Genomic DNA, 20,239 nt, shown 5'->3' with positions numbered 1-20,239 from the left:
ATTAAAAAGTTTGAACTACAAAGTTTCAACTGCAGCCTGCTTGCACATGTAATGAAGATCTCTGACTTTAAGAACAGTAGGTATGAATTTATAGCTTGCTATTGGCTAAGTACAGCTTTGATTTTTACAGCACCAATGGAGTCTATAAAAATAAACGGTAAAACTTTACAATAAGGTACAGTTAGTTAATGTATTACTGTAACTCCCATGATTCCACACTCAGTCACGGAGTCATTAAACTGCCTTTGCCTCTGTTTATTTTGAATACGCGCCCTCTAGCGGCGAAAATTACATATTGTGCCTAATTAACTAATGTTAACAAACAACTTTTGATTTTAATAATGCATTAATGTTGAAATTAACATTAAGATTAATAAATGCTGTAGAAGTATTGTTCATTCTTAGTTCATGTAAACTAAAGTAGGTAACTAATTAACCTTATTGTAAAGTGTTACCAAATAAATTACCTCGTTGCTGGTGTAAGTATTATAAATCTTGTTAAAATATTTCAAATGAATGACAAGGATTTTACTGAATGAATGAAAGATGTTGTAACTGATCACGAGACTGGCTTTATTAGTCAGAACAGTGCCTTTTTATTTTATTTCATTAGTTTGTTAAGAAAGTACTGTGTATTAACACTGCAATGCTATAGGATTATGATGTTTTTATTGTAGTTAGTCCTTCATTAATTTAGTTGAATGTTTGTTATATGTTTAGTGTATTTCTATATTTTGTTGTAGAGAAGGTGGTAGGTAAATGTAGAACTAGATTTTTTTTTCTTTTTTGAAAGAACTGCTGTTAAAAAAAACTTTCTTCATATATTAGTGCACTGTATAATTATTGGGGAATTATAGTATATTTATATTGATTCTATTGAAAACACTAATTAATTATTGCTTGTTGTCATGTAATAAGTATGCAGATGTTATTTGGTATATAAGGTGAATTTGGATTTTACAAGCGAATGGCTGTTTCTTATGAACACTGATCTTTCTCAAGGGGACCAAACCCCCGTTTTTAGTCTTATAGTTTAGCCATAGATGTATGTAACCATAAATCAATTAATCCCACCTCCGTGTTGCCAGATCCAGCGATTATAGGCGTTTTGGGGCTTTTCTTTTCCACTTAATTTGACACTTTAGAAAGTTAATATAGTGGGAAGTTGCTATTTAGGGTCAGCGATATCCTTATCTTATTTTATTTGCAAAATATTTGAAATAATTTCGGTTTATTGTTCGGTTTTTATTTGTTTTAATAGCAATATAACACTGCTTCGCCGGTGTACAGGTGCATCTCAATAAATTAGAATGTCGTGGAAAAGTTCATTTATTATTGTCTTCTGGACAACTGTCAGATCAGCTGTCTTCCCCATGATTGTGTAGCCTAGTGAACCAAACTGAGAGACCATTTTGAAGGCTCAGGAAACCTTTGCAGGTGTTTTGAGTTGATTAGCTGATTGGCATGTCACCATATTCTAATTTGTTGAGATAGTGAATTGGTGGGTTTTTGTTAAATGTGAGCCAAAATCATCACAATTAAAAGAACCAAAGATTTAAACTACTTCAGTCTGTGTGCATTGAATTGATTTAATACACAAGTTTCACAATTTGAGTTGAATTACTGAAATAAATTAACTTTTCCACGACTTTCTAATTTATTGAGATGCACCTGTAGTGCTGAAATTTGCACCCCCTAGTATAAGTAGGTTTAGGAGTAGGTGTGGGGGAGGGGTTAGGATTAGGGGTGGGGTTAGGATTAGGCAATCAGGTAGCGACTTCAACGAGGGTTTGCATAATCTGGCAGGGGTGCAGATTCGACTTAAACGGACAGTTATCAAAAGAGCCCATGGACATGTTATTGCTGACAGGATAGCACATTCGGTTAGGGAAACGCAAAAAAATATCATATTATCTATTAGAAACGTTATCAACATTATCATAAAACAGTAGCATTTACACTAGTACACAGATCTGAAGAACAAGTAGGTTACAGAATGAAATGAAATACGCAAACACTAGCCATGAAGTAGTCTATACTATTTTATTCAGTAGCTGTTACATTTTAACAAAGTCATGCTAAAAACATCCATAAGAGCACTAGGCAAAGTTATCATAGAGCAATGATTATTAATGAAAACTATAACAGTAATATGGATTGTTGCATGAATAATAAACAACTGATAAAATTATCCACCTGTAATCTATAGTAAATATTAACAATGCAATAAATAGACTATGGTATAATTTTACAGTGTTCATCCTTTCACAACAGAAAACATCTTTCACAAATATCTACATCTCTGTCTCACCTCACTAATCTTCAAACCCTGGCTACGGCCATGATAGTAAGTTTTAAATTGCAACAGAATGAGCATCCTCTGATGATTGGTCTCATATGTACTAAGTAGACCAAACAGGTATCTCTTATTTCATGCCAAATTAATAAAGTCATTGACACAGACTTCTATGACTTTGAGCCATCCAGTAAAATGCTCAAATCTGCAAAGCAAGCCACATCACAGAACAAGGAAAGTGTGTAAATGAACAGCATGCATAAGAGTTGCATTACTATTTATTTTAGCCATTTGAGACAGAAAACATAATACTAAAGTAATGAATGTATGTATGTGTGTACTGTAAATAATTATATAATAATAATTAACACTGTTGGGGGTGGTACTAACTAGTAGCTTAAGCTACCTTCCTGAAATTACTTTTTTGCAGGGTGGGACTGTATTCTACCTATGGATGTGTAATTCTTATATTCTGTGGCTCAATTCGGAATAACTAGCATTCTACTAACCATTGTTACTATAAACTATTTTCATATGGCTGTTGCTTGAAGAGGTTCAATACATTGCAAGTTAAAAATGATCCCCTGAACCATAAATCACATATCTACCGAGAGATACGAATATTCTCAGCATATGATTTTGTACACACAGAATATTGTGATTATTAAATATGATATTCAACCACAGTATGAATAACCATAAATCACATATCTACCGAGAGATACGAATATTCTCAGCATATGATTTTGTACACACAGAATATTGTGATTATTGTGACATGCAAATTCTACCCGCCTGTTTGTTACACTGTTTTGTGGCCGACTTACGCGGAAAAGCGGAACCAATTGCCATGTGATTTGTTGTCAGGACATAATAGCTGACGGAGCAAATGTTTTGATTCTTGTTTTATGTTTTGACATGTTATTGCATTATTTTCTAAATGTATGCTGCCGCGACGGAGAGTTTAATAAAGCAGGCAAGGTAAAACTATATCTTTACCTAAAATGTTTACTGTCAAAAGCTGTATTCGTCACATGACTGGTCAGTTATAGCCTATGAGTTAGACAAGTTCTTCTCAATGACAAATCTGTTAATTCGTTCAAATATGCCTTTCAGAGAAATCAAGGAGGAAGAGCTGCAGAGGTTTCGCGGGCGCATATTTAAGCTGCTCCACACTAAAGACATTAGTGGAGACACAGTGGACTCCCTCCAGAGACTCAGTCTGATAGTTTCTGCCACTAAATATGCAAGAGAGTGAGTCATATTCATGTGAAATACATCTGAACAGCACATAGGCATGAAACCTTTTGTCTGACCCTTCAGAAGAGTTCAGAAAAGTATATTTAGGAGCATTTTAAGTGTATAATTAAACACTTCCATTACCATCAGGCTCCCATCAGATCTGGTGATGAAGCTGCAGACGGTTCTTCGTTCTTCATCATGTCCAGAGCAGCTTCAAGTTCTGTCCTCCTCCATTATACAGTGGGGTCCAAATGTCAGAAGTAATGAAAATCAGAATGAGAGTCCAAACAACTGATAAAAACATCACGGTAATACACAAGTTATTCACACGACTCCAGTCCATCAATTAACATCTTGTGAAGTGAAAAGCTGTGTGTTTGTAAGAAACAAATCCCTTATTAAGGGGTTTTAACTTTAAATCATTGCTTCTGGCCAAAATACTGAGTCCATAATCCATTATATTACTTCCTCCAGTGGAAAAAGTCCATCTGCTGTTGTCCTCTCACATCAAAATCCACCAACATATTTGTTTAGAACTTTTTTGGACTGTTTTCACTTGTAAACTGTGCTTTATCTGTGCATATTTCTCTCCTGGTTCAGACGAGATTACTTTTTCACTGGAGAAAGTCATATTTTGGATAAAAGACTAGATATCATGACACAAGATGCTAACTGATGGACTGGAGTCATGTGGATTACTTGTGGAATATTGTGATGTTTTTATCAGCTGTTTGGCACCCATTCACTGTAGAGGATCCATTGGTGAGCAAGTGATTTAATGTGATGTAAATTTCTCAAAATCTGTTCCAATCTGTTTGTTCCAACAAACTCAGTGGCAATCTCATATTTCTATAGTTAGCTTCTTATACATTGATATAGGCATGATTGAAATACTATAATCTGGAAAATGCAAAGACGTTAACATGAATTATGTGCTCACTAAACCCAGATCAGGTGAATCTGGTCATTCGTAAATTGGTGGATTGGTTGCGTTATGCCAGTATGCAGCAGGGAGCCTCCATGTCTTCTGGGGGATTTTTCAGTGGACCAAGAACACGTCAGGTGGGGCATGTTGCTTTTCTTCATTCATCAGCACCTTCACCAACAACCAATTAGCTCAAGCGCAAATTTGAGTGATCTCCGTGAACTGATCATCACTTGTCAACATCTCTTCATCAGCCAGCTCCACTGACGGAGGTGGATGGGGTGGTAATGGGTAACTTCTTCACTGTGCTGTGTGTGGGTCAGAGCTACACTGAGGACCAGTGGATGAATATGTACACATTCTCTATGATCAAGAGTTGGCTTCTCACTTATGACACAGACAGGACTACAAACACAGAATCAGGTAGTCCAAACAGACGTTGTGGCAGTTGGTTTGCTTTATGATCAGCGTTATTTTAGTATTACTTATATACTATTATATTATTTATTAATATTTTGGATTAGCTTTTATTTTTATATTATTAGTTTTTGTTTAATGTTCTTTTGTCATTATTATATATTTTTTATATTTCCATTTTATTTTAATAATTTATATATATTTCAGCTTTATTTCAATTGCCAGAAAATGAATGTAACAGTATCAAGATATATACTTCACTTAGTTAAGACACGTAACATGGGATTTTCATCTTTGCTAGCTCTACTAAAAAAAGCACAGGGCATTCATTCACAGCACCAAGGTAAGATGCAAGAGTTAATTCTGGTATGATCAATCTATAACCAGTGTGCTTTTCCTTCCTGCGCAATCAGAAACTCTCTTTTACTGAATTACATTGATCCATGATTCATAATTAATTGCTGTGTGTCAAATTGATTTAGAGTCTATGGCTATGTTTGGAATGAATTACTAGCATACTACTTACTCTCTACTGTGGATTATAAACTGTATACAGCCTACTATTTTTATAAAATAGTGCAAGATACACAGTATAAAGCGATAAGTGTTTAATACTTAGTTTACTTTTGTGTGACATCCAGTTAATGATGTCAGGACCGTTAAAAAATGTAGGGTGTGGGTAATCAGAAAATGTGCATAGTGTGCACACTATACATACTGCATATAAAAATAGTACTATTGTAGTACAAATTGTACTATATCCATTCCAAACATAGCCTGCGTGTCCCTTCGTATGCTCAGCCCTGCAATGGCATTGGATCCTGCCAGATAGCATGCTTGTTTAAAACCTGCTGTTTAGATCCTCCTGGATAAGGAGTTGTGCTCTGGGTGTTGTAGTGTAATGTACTGTGCTGTTGGTGCAGATGATCGCTCAGAGGTGGACAGTTCAGTGATGTCCATGGTGTCGGCCACATCCTCTTCCAGCAGACTACTTCCTCCTAAAGAGAGACTCAGAGAGAAGGCTTTTGAGTACTGCCAGCGTCTCATTGAACAGAGTGACCGGAGTGAGTAGATCATAGGTCAACTATTAGTGACTATTATTTATTACACTCTGCTGGTGAATGTATTTATTTATTTCTCTTATTTTTGTTTTTACAATGTAGAAGCACTAAAGAAGACAGATACAGAGCTATAGAAAGCAGTAAGTACCACATGCATTACCATTCAAAAGTTTGGCGTCAGTAAAATTTTATAATGTTTTGAAAGAAGTCCCTTATGCTCACAGAGGCTGCATTTATTCATTATTTATTCAAAAAATATAGTAAAGATGAAAAAGTATTGTGAAATATTACAATTTAAAATAAAAATGTATTCATGTGATGATAAAGCTGAATTTTCAGCATCATTACTCTAGTCTTTCAGTATCACATGGAATCATTCTAATATGTTTATTTGCTGATCAAGTAACATTTCTTATTATTATTATCAATGTTGAAAACAGTTGTGCTTCATAATTCGTTGGTGGAAACCGATTCTTTTTTTATCAGGATCCTTTGATGAATAGAAGTCTTTTGTAACATTATAAATGTCTTTACTGTCAGTTTTGACGAATTCAGTGCAGCCTGGCTGAAAAAAAATTCAGTTTGGCTGAAGTACTCATTGACTGACCCAAACTTTTGAACTGTAGTAAGCATATTTCATCACATTTTTTTCATTTTAACCTGGATATAAATTCAAAATAAATTAAAATTAATAAAAAAAATTAGGAATATAAAAGAAGCACTCAGTATTTTTTGCCTTATCAAAACCGTTTTATTGACAAAAAAATATTAGAACTTTTAAAAAATGTTCAAATATATATAAAAATGAAATGGGATTACACTGTGTTATTGATGAATCATGTCATGATTAAGACTTACAGTAAGTTAAATGGCATATAGGTGGTGACTCTGTTTATCTGTTGTACAGTGTATTGTTGAGTCAGTGTCAATAATGGACATCATCTGTGGTGAGGACCCCTCCTACGTGTACCGTGCCTTCCCCTGCATCAAAGCCTTGTACGGCAGGCTGAATGCCTATCAAGCCCTGCTGCCTATCGCTCAGTTCTACCTCAACCACAGTGAGTGACGTGACCATTCAGTGTCCCTGACATATAGTGGTGTATGGTTCTGATAGTGTGACTTATTAATACATCTCAATGTCCATATGCTCTAATATCAGCCGAGACAGCCGCAGTGGACTCGGAGGCTGTGTTCTGCCAACTCTTCAGCCACTGTCCCGCCGAGCAGTTCAACGAGCCCATGCTCGCCTTTGAGTTTGTCCAGTTCTGTCTTCTCAATGCTAGCGTGCTGCAGGACAGAGTGGCCAACTACAGACAGAGCTTCCCAAACCTCCTGAAGGTGGACTGGTTGATTTATATATTTGAAGAAATTTAGCAAAAAATTTACTCATCCTCCATTCAAGATGTAGATGAGTTTGTTTCTTTATCAAATTTAGCATTACATCAATTGCTCACTAATGGATCCTCAGCAGTGAATGGGTGCCGTCAGAGTTTTTATCCAGCTGATAAAAACATCACAGTAATCCACACGACTCCAGTCCATCAATTAATGTCTTGTGAAGTGAAAAGCTTGTGTTTTTCTAAGAAACAAACCAATCATTAAGAATTTGTTAACTTTAAACTGTCGCTTCTGGCCAATATATGAGTACATAATCCGTGATAACGCTTCCTCCAGTGGAAAAAGTCCGTCTGTTGTTGTCCTCTCACATCAAAATACACAGAAATATTTGTTTAGGACTGTTTTCACTTGTAAACAGTACTTTATATGTGCATATTTCTCTCCTGATTCAGACAAGATAACTTTTTCACAGGAGAAAGCAATATTATGGAGAAAAATGTCTTAATCATGGATTTGTTTCTTACAAACACTCAGCTTTTCACTTCACAAGACATTAATTAAAGGAATGGAGTCGTGTGGATTACTTGTGGATTATTGTGATGATGTTATCAACTGTTTGGATTCTCATTCTGACGGCACCCATTCACTGCAGAGGAACCATTAGTGAGCAAGTGATGTAATGCTAAATTTCTGTTTCCTCATCTGTTTCCGATGAAGAAACAAACTCATCTTCATCTTGGATGCCTTGAGGGTAACATTTTCAGCTAAATTTTCATTTTGGGTGAATTATTCCTTTAAATTGAATACTAATAAGTGATTTTTAAATGTTTGTGCAATTTTCCCACCAGTTCTTGGCATGGAACAGCTCAGGATTGATTGCAGAGTTTGTGGAGCTGCTCCCATCACTGATAGCGCCAGATACAGCCATTGAGTTACTGCACACAATCCTTGATCTGCCGTGCTTAGCAGCAGCCCTGGACCTCCAGCAGAGGTACATGCCTTTACAGACTACAGATCAGCGTTTTAACTGGAGTTGATTGTGATGTGAATTAGTGATGCAATGATGTTGCAGATCAGCGTGCTATCATGCTTCAGACTGTACCACGTGGGACCAGCAGGGAGAGAAGATGGCCGCTTGTCTGGATGCCTTCCGCCAGCCGTTCTATAGGGGGCTCTTCCTCTACATCCTCAGACCTGAGGCTGGGACTGGAGACACAATAGACAGGTAATACCCGCAAGTCATTTATAGAATATAATCTCACAGAAGAGGAGCAGCGCCAGATGTCCAATATCAAGTCACAAATTTGGTCCGATGCGTAGATCCAAAAATAACATGAAGCCAGCAGAAAAAACATTAAGATTATTATAATGCTTAATCAGAGGCTGTAAAAAAGTGCAAAAGTGAAAAGTGCAAAACGTTTTCGAGACAAAAGCTCTTCCTCAGTGCCACATTGATTAGTGCACACCTGCATCCATTATAGCATCAATATTCACCATGGACATCATAATATGCACGCAGGCCCAAAAACACCATACAATATATCCAATTTTACCTTAAGACATTCCTATAAATATATTTTAATGGTAAAAAATACCTCAATGCAAAAATACCTTAATACAATATTATTAATGTAAAATGCAAAAAATGTTTCATACATAATTTCACCCATAGATCTTATAAATGTTTCTTGTATACATATATCACAAAAAACAATTCCTCATTGTTTGCAGGATGCAGAATTTAAGGAGGTATAATTACACAGTAATTACGTATATAATCACATTTCATTCAATCACAGAATTACATAATTACAATTATGTGTTTCGAGTCGGTACATTTTATGTTTTAAAATAAATCTTTTATGTTCATTAAGGCTGTATTTATTTGATCAAATATACAGTAAAACAGTGATACTGTGAAATATTATTACCGTTTTAAATAACTGTTTTCAATTTTATTGTGTAAAAATGTAATTTATTCCTATGATATTGAACCTGAATTTTCGGCATCATTCCTCCAGAAAATAATGCCGAAATCATTTATCATTTATATAGAAATCTTTAATAACATTATAAATGTCTTTACTGTCACTTTTGATCAATTTAATGTGTCATTGCAGAAAAAATTATTTTAATTCTTTAATTTAAACGGTAGTGAATATTAAAATATGCTCTGATGGTTATACTCATGGATCTGCAACCTTATAATTACCACCCCTACGGCACAAAAATGGCTTGCCACTATTCAAAATGAAGTGTCTGTGTGTGTGTGTTAAATGCCTGCTTACTCTAAACCTCTGAGTATGAAAAAAAAAGCATACCCTCACTTTTGCCTTCAATATCATTTTGTACCAGCAATATGTGGAGGTCTCAGTTGTGTCATCTGTTCCAGTGTTTTTTATTGTGTTTTATAGAAAGCTGATGAGAAAATGATGAACCAGCGGTTGCTAGTGCTGCTGGAGAGAAATAGTCAAGACATTTAATGTTGAGGTCCAAAAGTGAGGCACTCTTTATTGGCAAAACCTCTCTCATCTGTGCAAAAGATTTGGCACAGAAAGCTGCAAGTGGCATGTTGTTACTAGAGTTTTTTTTTTTTTAAATTGAATTCTTATTGTGATTAATGGGGTGATTATTCAGTAATTCCTTGAATTAGATGTACATTTCAGAATATTCTAATCTCTTTTAAATTCTGCATGTGTAAATGATTATTACATTATTGTGATTTTGATTGTAGGGTGTTCAGCGCCCACCTGCAGGCCCTGTGCAGACTCCACCCACCACTGATTGTGGATCAGTCCAGAGAGATCCTGGAATTCGCAAGCTCCCCTGCCAACATGTACAGTAAAGAAGACTTCTACACACATGTGGTGAGCATCAGAAGTGAACTGTGATTGTAAGCATCATCATGCTGTATTTGAGGTGACTGTTTTTAACGTTTATACGTAGGTGTGGGTCATTGGCGAGCATCTCTCAGTGTCCTACGATCCTCGCTGCAGGGTGGAACTGATCACCTCTTTTTTTGAGAGTTTGGAGGCGGTGCTGTTTGAGATCACGCAGGTGCCACAGTCAGCCAGTCCTCCGAGCTTCTCCCCCCGCCTCATCACTGTACTCATGACCACCCTGGCCAAACTGGCCACACGCAGTCAGGATCTAATTCCCAGGTAGACCAGCCTGCTCCAACACTATAGTTTGTTCATAACAAATTATATTAGATATTGTTTATTGTGTACATACCCCTTGCAGAATATGCAAAATGTTAAAAAGTTTAACAAAATAAGAGGATCATAAAAATAAAATTTTATTTTTTTAGTACTGTCTTGAATATGCTGTTTCACATCACAAAGGAAAATAATAACTGAATTTACACAAATGAACCAGTTCAAAAGTTTGCATCCCCTTGAATCTTACTATTGTGTTGATCAACAACTTTTTGTAATAGTTGTTCATGAGTCCATTATTTGTCTTGAGCAGTTAAACTTATATTTTTAGTTTTTGTTTGATTTCAACCATTAATTTCACTATGATTTCAATCTTTGACATGGCCTTACTCTGTCAATATTAAAGATATAAAGGTTATATTTTCACAGAATGTTCTACATCTTTATGAAGGATGATTTTATGTAGAAAACAGTAAATCACAATAAAATTACTTTAGCTGGGGTTTCACAGGCAGGGTCACACACACACACACACACATATATATATATATATAAACTAATTTAATTAAATAGTTATGAAAAATAACACGAATAAAATATTTTAACATCCTCAGACCTGCATGTCATCTTACATTTCACACAGTTGACTGTTGACACACAGGGCAACAACTATGTAGTCCAAAATTCAGGTATGTGCCCCTAAAATTCAAGATATCGGGCCCAAAATTGTGACCGTATAAGTTTTTGTCTCATTTTTATATCATTTGATGAGCAATATCACACAAGTACAGTTTTTGTCCCGAATAGCATGAGTGTAAATGTGATTATACAACAGTTCAGTAAATAATAAGTTAATATTGTGTTCTTTTTTAAACACGATATTGTTTGTTTTTGCTCAGTTTTGCAGACGCGAATATTACCTATCAAAACCACAGCAGAATTGTTATGCGTTTCAAAGCAATGCGCGATTTCTGAATGAATCCACGTTTTGAATGAATGGGGTGAACCAATTATTCAGTGGCCCACTCAATGACTTATTCATTAAGACATTACTGCCACATACTGGCAGTTTTAGTTTCTCGTTTAGAGTATCATTTCATTAAAAATAATATTTACATATTAATAAAAAACTAATTAAAGGGATAGTTCACCCAAAAAAGAAAAAAAAATCTTTCGAAAGCTGCTTTCTGTAAGATCTCATGCTCATGCAAGATTTCATGCTTTTCTCATGTAACTTTTGAATATTTGTGATCATGTCTGTATTAGCCAGATATTGTAAGCAAATAAAATCAAGGCGTATTTTTCCCTTTTTTTTATTTTTTTTTACTAATAAATGATCATCAGCCATAACATACAGTAGAATTAAAATCCTGTATCAACTAATAGTATTATCTCTCACTCTTTCCATTTGGTTCTGTTTCTCTCAGAGTGTCGCTTTGCCTGTCTAAGATGCGGACTTTTGCCTGTAGTGCTACAGTGAGGAGGACACTGAGGAGATCATCACACGAGCCCATGAACTTATTAACTTGCTCAAGTTACCAAATGTAGCTCAGTTTGTTCTGGCTTCTTCAGCCAGGGGCGACGGCCCCCGCTGGCACCGAGACACCAACGCCTCACTTCCTCAGGGCATGAGAGCAGTCAGCGGGCTCCTCCATAGACATTCCAGCTTCCTGCCCACGTAAGCCAATTCTAGGAAACTGTTTTCAAAATATCTGTGCAGAATACCAAGAGAGAGTTTCTGAAGGACACAAAGAGGGAGTAAAGGGAATGTGAGGAAACACTGGAGCAAAACAGGCAAGCACTGCACCTCTTCATGATTTTCACGTCTGCTGATCACATGCTAGTCAGTCACAAACCTATTCAAATAAATGTCAAGACACAATTATGATTTCTTCCTTGATTTATTGAAATGTTTGTTAGAGACACATTTCTATAAATTAAACATTCAGTGTATTTATTCTCAGGTTGCATTTATTATTGCCACTTATGATTGGGGTCAAAACTGTTCAAATACAGTTTAGATTGAGTTTTTGTCCTTTTGATTAAACGTCTATGAAACTAATGGTACAAAAGAATTGACCATATAAATGAAATTTGACAATACACATGTCTCAGGTTCTTACTGTCATATTAATGCACCATTATGACAAAATTAGTAAAAACCTATTTTACATTCAAAGTGCTTAAAAACATACTCTTTCATATCTGAGCTTCCTGGCTAAATGTGTCAATATGTAAAACAGTCATGTAAAGAACTGAGCACAGATGGGAACACATGAAGAACTAACAAGCAACAAAAATCGGCTATTATTAAACTATTATAATTGTCTATTAACTTTAAAAAGTGACGTTTTAGTTACAAGAATTTCATCAAGGTTTATATTTTTATTAGACCTTGAGATAAGTCCTATTGGGTTTTACTAAAAAGATAAGTCATGAAGGCTAGTTTCCATGTGAGTTTCTGTGCATGGCTCGTTCCCAATAACCAATAAAATGGCTCTGTGGGAGCTGAACTGACTTGAATTTTTCATTTCAACTGCAGATCAGTTTTTGACAAAAATATTAAGCAGCAAAACATTGATAATAATAATAACCAATATTATTAATTGAGCACCAATAATAATTGAGCAGCAAATCAGCATAATAGAATGGTTTCTGAAGGATCATGTGAAACTCAAGACTGGAGTAATGATGCTGAAAATGTAGGGTTGCCATAACAGCAATAAATTACATTTTTAAAATATATTCAAATAGAAAATAGTTTTTTTTTTTTCAAAATTGGAATAATAATATTAGTTTTTTACTGCATAAGAGACTTCTTTTGAAAACATAAATTCATTATTCCAAACACTGGACCGATAGTATAAATCAAGTCATCCCCTCTAGCTTTCCACCTAAACAATATCACAACCTCATAGAAATGATCCATCACGATCCATTGTGCAACAATTAGAAAGTCATTTCTAACATTTTTGTACATGTACATTACTACAAGTTCACAGTAGTAGAAATACTTCAACATTATTCTGCTCAATGCCAGTAAATGTCAATAAATTACTATCACAAGCACAGTCTGACTATGGGAGTTCATATCAAGGCAGTAGATAGCTCAGTTCAAGGATGTGGAATGTTATTCATATCTTCTGTATTATACACATTTTGCTGTAAACACTGACAGTTGAAACAGTACATTATGTCAACAGGTTAAGACTACATCTGCAAAAATAGACTGGCCAGAAGGTGCTGAGTTATCAGGACACAAATCCTTCTATATAAAAATATATTTTAGACCAACAGTACTGGAACATGCCCATCTATGATTAATATAGAGGGATGCAAAGGCAGCTCATGATCAAATACACTGTCTTTTATAGCTCAACAAACCCTGTATGTGTGAACACTGGAGATCTTCTACATCTGTCACCTGGATATTTTGATTTGGCCGATCCCCGTTGCATACAAGTACCTCCAGATGGCGTAATAGTGTATGCCTGCCCCCACTACCACAAAGATGTGCCAGATGGCATGAGCGAATGGGATGAGGCCATCACTCTTGAAGAAGACAATTCCCAGGCAGTAGAAGACTCCGCCCACTGACAGCTCTAATATGCCCTCTCTGTTAGGCTGAAATAATACGTTCAGTTTAAACCGGTCGCTCTCCCACAGATAAAATACAAAAGGGACACTGTACAAAAAGTGTGCCATTTGATTCTCTTGTATGCATGTGTAAAAAAATAACTTTAATAACAATGAATAGCTAATGCCAACTTTTGCTATGCTAATACAGACATTCTTTTAAAAATTTAAATCCAGTAACATTATGTTTAAGTTATGTTAAAGTGGTTCGTTTAATCATGAGGATGCCCTTTTTGATCTGATCTGTCTCCATCCATTACCAACTCTGTTTCATTTTACAAATATGCACATATTCTGATACAAATGTATGATTTGATACATAAAAATATAGAGTGAAAAATTTAAGGGGGTCTGAATACTTTCCGTACCCACTGTATATATGAATGGTGATAACAGGAAAGATGCTTAACCTGGGGATAAAACTTTAATAATGAATAAATACAAATAATTTATATAAGTTACAATTGAATGATGTCATATACAGTAGTAAACAAGTGATCATTAAAAATGATTAAATAATTTTTCTGAGAAGCACCCTATAGAACCACAAGGCTTGCACAAAAATAGTGTAATGACAACCCTTTCTGAGGGCATAAATATATCCCAGCCTATTTATTAAAATGCATTCATTTAGCTTAAGATGACACAATCACGTAATTCGTTAACGCTTTGGCACAGTGTTTGTCTGATAGGATGTTTTAAATCCTCCTAAAATTCATCAGGAAAGGCACCTGATTCATTGAATGACTCAATAACTTGGGGCGGGTTGCATAAACTGCTTAGACTAGTCTTAAAAAGTTAGTCATCTCATTTATTTTCTTCAAGACTGGTCATAACTTTTTAAAATCAGTTACAAAAAGGTAGATTGGTCTAATGTGAATCCATAAAGTAAGACTGATTACCCCTTGGCTAACTGCTGGTTGGTCAAATTAGTTTGTCTTAACAGTGTCTATGTTTATGCAACTGGCCCCAGGTCTCACAAAAATATGAAATAAAGACCTACTTCAATTACAAAGTATACTTGATGTTAACAACACTAGCTAACGGAAATGTTGTAAAATATAAATAAGCTGATTAGGGCATCTCAAAAGCCTTCATCACTGTATTTATGAACACATGTATAGGTGTCAGTCACACATACCATTGACAGAAGAACCACTGCAGGAACCGCTCCCATGGCAGTGTAGCACAGTAAGTCTAATATCTTGTTCCTGAAACATAACACAGCCATTTTAAAGATATTCTGATGCTGGGTTGGTAATATTCACTTGCATTATTTGATGCATTCATAATGCAATTGCTTGGCAAAATAACAAGCACAGACAGCATTTTTACACAATTTTGGATGTTAACTACCACATCAGCATCTGAGAGTGATATTATCCTCTACATCCTCAAAAAAGTGGTGGGCGCCTACTTCTCGTGAAAGAAGAAGACATAGGCAGAGCCAGCGCAGGCCATGATCCACACCAACCAGCGCATGTGCACAGCCCAGGGTCCTAGTTCCCTCAGGTTCAGCCTGCACACAACACATACACAAAGACACTCAATCCTGTGAAGCTGTAAAACACTGAAGGTGATGTTACTGGCAGACACACACATCACATACTCACCAGGGTGCATAAGATGCAGCTATAAAGAAATATATCACCATCCTGTCGCACATGTGGAATCGCTGCTCCACCTTCCTGTTACAGCAAGAAAATGTTTCAAAATAAAAATCTAGTTTGCACTCAAATCTTTGTACTGGCTTGTATCTTTCTGACCTACACTACTGTTTAAAAGAAGTCTCTTATGCTAACCAGGATGCATTTGTTTGATTAAACATATACGGTAAACAGTGATATTGTGTATAATTTAAAATAACTCTCATCTATTTGAATATAATTAACAATGTAATTTATTCCTGTGATGGTAAAGCTGAATTTTCAGCAGCCATTCCTCCAGTCTTCAGTGTTGCATGATCCTTCAGAAATCATTCTAATATGCTGATTTGATCTTTTAAATCAGGGGTGTCAAACTCCGTTCCTGGAGCCCTGCAGAGTTTAGATTCAACCCTAATTAAACGCACCTGATCCAGCTAATCAAGTCCTTCAGGCTTATTTGAAAACTACATGGTATGTGCTCTGGAGCAGGGTTGGAACTAAACTCTGCATGGGTGCGGCCCTCCAGGAACTGAGTCTGACACCCCTGTTCTAAATGAATAAAGGTAAGTAGGTGACTCTAGTGAAGCATGTTGCAACCCCTTTATACAGATTTGAGTCCTGTTTTTCTTAATGAGACTTTTCTTGTTCTTTTTCCCGTAAGTGTTATTTGGAATGGGCAGGGTCATGACTGAATCACAGACTGATGAAACTCACTTCTGTGAACATGAACTGACAGGCCCATGTGAAACCATCGGCACTGTCAATGTGGATTCATATTTAACTGCTCCGGTGTCCTGCTCTGATGAAGATCCAAAGTTCATTCATAATGTTTCCGCTAAATCTGCATTTACAGCTGACACTTCCTCCTAGTACAGAATATGCAAAAATACTAAAGCCTAAACAGCACTTTAGATTATAGATTAAATATTGCACCATAGACCTTTAGTTCACAAATAACATGCTTTTTTGTTGCAATATCAAGATTTTAAAAATAAGAATTTTATTTGAAGAAAACATTTAAAACATTATAACTTTTTTAAATAATAACTCTATATCACAGCTATGTTATGACTCACCTGAGATGACTTTTCTTCCAGGACACAGTATGGAACATGGTGGACATGATGAACAGCCCAGACAGACCTGTCCCATACATCCATGCAGAGATGGTCTCCCACTGGTCATCAGAGAGGAAGTACAACATTCAGTTTTGACTTGGACTCAACCCTCAGCTGGTGCCAAGCTAGTCAACACTACATTATAGTACTTAAATACTAAATTAACTAAAATAGCCAACCCCAGTCCAACATAATGTATGTATGTATGTACAGTTTGCTACTTGGATTACTGTAATTACATCAGAAAAATGACAAATTCTAATATTTGTAGCCTGACCGACCCTCCTTCCATCTGTCACAATGTGTGTCTGATCAAATCTTCTTAACATATCCCACAAGCCGTACTGATTTTCTACAGAAGCCTTCTTTTTTTTTTTTTAAAGAAGGTAATAATAACCAAAACCAGCAAATCTAGGTATTTACAGCATTTTGACATAAACACATTATCAACAAACATACAACATACATTTTCATGGCTTGACTTTAATTTGTAGACATCAGAAAAGTAGATGCACAGTATTCTTGAGCATTTGCTCCACAGCCAAACGACAACGCATTGGTGCAAAGAGGATTTGGTGTGTGGTCAGTGTCTCATGCTGAAGCTTGTGAACTGGCCGTGCCAGATGTGCGGCTCTGAGAGGCAGGGATTAGAGAGCAGGATGTTATCCAAACAACATCACGGAGCAAGGCCATACCCAACATGCCCATAAAAAACACATGAACATAAACCAAGATCAGAAGCAAGGATGAAAAGAGAACTGAGTCAAGCAAATGACAGTATGAAAATGACTTGATGACTGTGACCTAATGGTATTGTTGAATGATTTTGTCCCTGTATATCCTTAAAATATTGTTGTTTGTTGAGCAGTATTACATCACACAATCTCTGAGGTCTTTTTGTGACCTTGGTGATCCTTCTGTGTCAAAGGACAATGGCATCAAAGCCTTCCCTCTTGACAACACCCACTCCTTCACAAAACCAGAGGTCTGTATACTAAATGTTGACCAACCCGTCCAGTTTGTAATCTCACGCACTGTTATTAAGCACTTTATTTTCAGTGAGGTTTCTTCAACATATTGTTTTGACCTGCTCTGAGCTCTGCGTGAGATAAGAAGTAGATTTCCACTTACTCCATGGGTGGCACAGTTGGCAGCATGCTCATACTCAGTTGGCTGGTATCTCTTGCTAGATGGGACTCGGTTGTTCATAAACCTAAAAATAAATAAATAAATAAAATAAATAAATTTTGCGACTGAAAAGAGCTTCAGTCTTATTTTTTTTTCTCTTCTTTAAAATACAATACATTAATTAGAAGCAATTTATATGGGCTGTCATCCTAGTAAAATTGTATTAACTATTTCAAGAATATATAGACTGGATTTAAAAAAATAAAATATTTATTTTAAAAAAATGATCTACGCTCATGTACACTTCCATTCAAAGGTTTGGAGGTGGTAATATTTTTTTATGTTTTTGAAAGAGGTCTCTTTTGCATTTATTTAAAAATACAATATAAAAATTATATTATGAATAATTATTACAATTTTTAATAATTGTTTTACATATTTTAAAATGTAATTTATTCCTGTGATTACAAAGTTGAATTTTCAGCATCATTACTCCAGTCTTCAGTGTCACGTGATCCTTCAGAAATCATTCTAATACACTGATTTGCTGCTCAAGAAACATTTCTTATTATTATCAATGATGAAAACAGTTGTGCTGCTTCATATTTTTGTGAAAACAGTGATATATTTATTTATATTTTTATTCTTTGATGTATAGAAAGTTCAAAAGAACAGCATTTATCGTAAATCTTTTATAACATTATAAATGTCTTTACTGTCACATTAATGCTTCAATTTAATGTGTCTGTGGTGAATAGAAGTATCCTACGGTGGCCGAGAAGTGCAAAGCAAATCACAATTCTGAAAACAAAATTACAAATTACAAACGCAAATGCAAGTCTAAAAAACAAAATAACAATTCAGAAAACACAACAACAATTCAGAAAACATTATAACAAGTCAGAAAACACAATGACAAATTCGAAAACAAAACAAGTCAGAAAACACAACGACAAATCAGACAAACCGGAAGAGGTAGGTATAGTTTGAGACAGCGCCATTGGTTTGGGATTACTCACCGCTGACTGGACGAGACATCTGTCAATCAACGTATACAGGAAAAACCAGCTGAAGAGCAGCAGAGTCGTGGTAGAAAGTGTGGAGATGGTATTAAAGTAGCTCAGTTTAAATGTATTGTATGAATTGCTCTTACTATGGAATAAAAAATACAGAGTGTCTATTTACATTTAATTAAAAGTGGCTGTAAATCATCAGCTCTAGTGGCGCAGATGGATCAGCGCGTGTCGTCGGCTTTTGGCGCGATCGACCCGGGTTCGATCTCGCCTTTTGCCGAACTTTTTTTCCCTCCCTTTTCAAATCTCGTATTAGCAATGGATTCTATTTACACTAAGTGAAAATAGCAGTATTTTTAGCAATATGCTATTTACACTAAATGCAAATACCTATTTACACTGTTAAAATAGCAGAATTTCTACTATCAAGTATACTACTTGTTGCAAATAGTGGCAATTATCTGCACTTCAGTATTGTAGTACATTATAAAACAGTATGCAATAATAACTTATTGAGTGTAAATTATAATTTAAATTTAAATTATTAAATGGATGCCACCTTATTGGTACATTAAAGAACTCCCTACACCTACCCTACCCGATACTTTATTTTCAACTTTTTTATTATTTTCTTAATTTTTTACTGAAAATAAATGCCTTTACGATGTGATAAGAGATTTGAAAAGGGAGAAAAAAAAGTTAGGCAAAAGGTGGGATCGAACCCGGGTCGATCGCGTCAAAAAGCCAACGACACGCACTTATCCATCTGCACCACTGAAGCTAATGCTTTACAGACCCTTTTAACTTAATGTAAATAGACACTCCGTATTTTTTATTCCATAGTAAGGGCAATTCATACAATACATTTAAACTGAGCTACTTTAATACCATCTCCGAACTTTCTACAATGACTCTGCCGTTCTTCGGCTGGTTCTTCCTGTATACGTTGATTGACAGATGTCTCAGCCAGTCAGCGGTGAGTAATCCCAAACCAATGGTGCTGTCTCAAAATATACCTACCTCTTCTGGTTTGTCTGATTTGTCGTTGTGTTTTCTGACTTGTTAATTTGTTTTCGGATTTGTCGTTGTGTTTTCTGACTTATTTTGTTTTCGAATTTGTCATTGTGTTTTCTGACTTGTTATAATGTTTTCTGAATTGTTGTTGTGCTTTCTGAATTGTTATTTTGTTTTTTAGACTTGCATTTACATTTGTAATTTGTTATTTTGTTTTCAGAATTGTGATTTGCTTTGCACTTCTCGG

At 35.6% G+C, this 20,239-nt stretch overlaps 2 pseudogenes; one reads left to right on the top strand and one right to left on the bottom strand.

Moving 5' to 3' along the window:
• The first annotated feature begins 3,120 nt into the window (after nt 1-3,120).
• LOC107592475 (AP-5 complex subunit zeta-1-like) lies at nt 3,121-13,043 on the top strand (annotated as a pseudogene).
• Nucleotides 13,044-13,247: 204 nt separating this feature from the next.
• Nucleotides 13,248-20,239, bottom strand: part of LOC107591806 (monocyte to macrophage differentiation factor 2-like) — a 14,079-nt pseudogene continuing 7,087 nt past the window's right edge.

Source organism: Sinocyclocheilus grahami, unplaced genomic scaffold (genome assembly GCF_001515645.1).
Source record: "Sinocyclocheilus grahami isolate Dianchi unplaced genomic scaffold, SAMN03320097.WGS_v1.1 scaffold9.1, whole genome shotgun sequence".
In the NCBI taxonomy this organism is placed as follows: domain Eukaryota; kingdom Metazoa; phylum Chordata; class Actinopteri; order Cypriniformes; family Cyprinidae; genus Sinocyclocheilus; species Sinocyclocheilus grahami.
The sequence above is the reverse complement of the archived record's forward strand: the minus strand, read 5'-3'. Positions and strand labels throughout refer to the sequence as shown.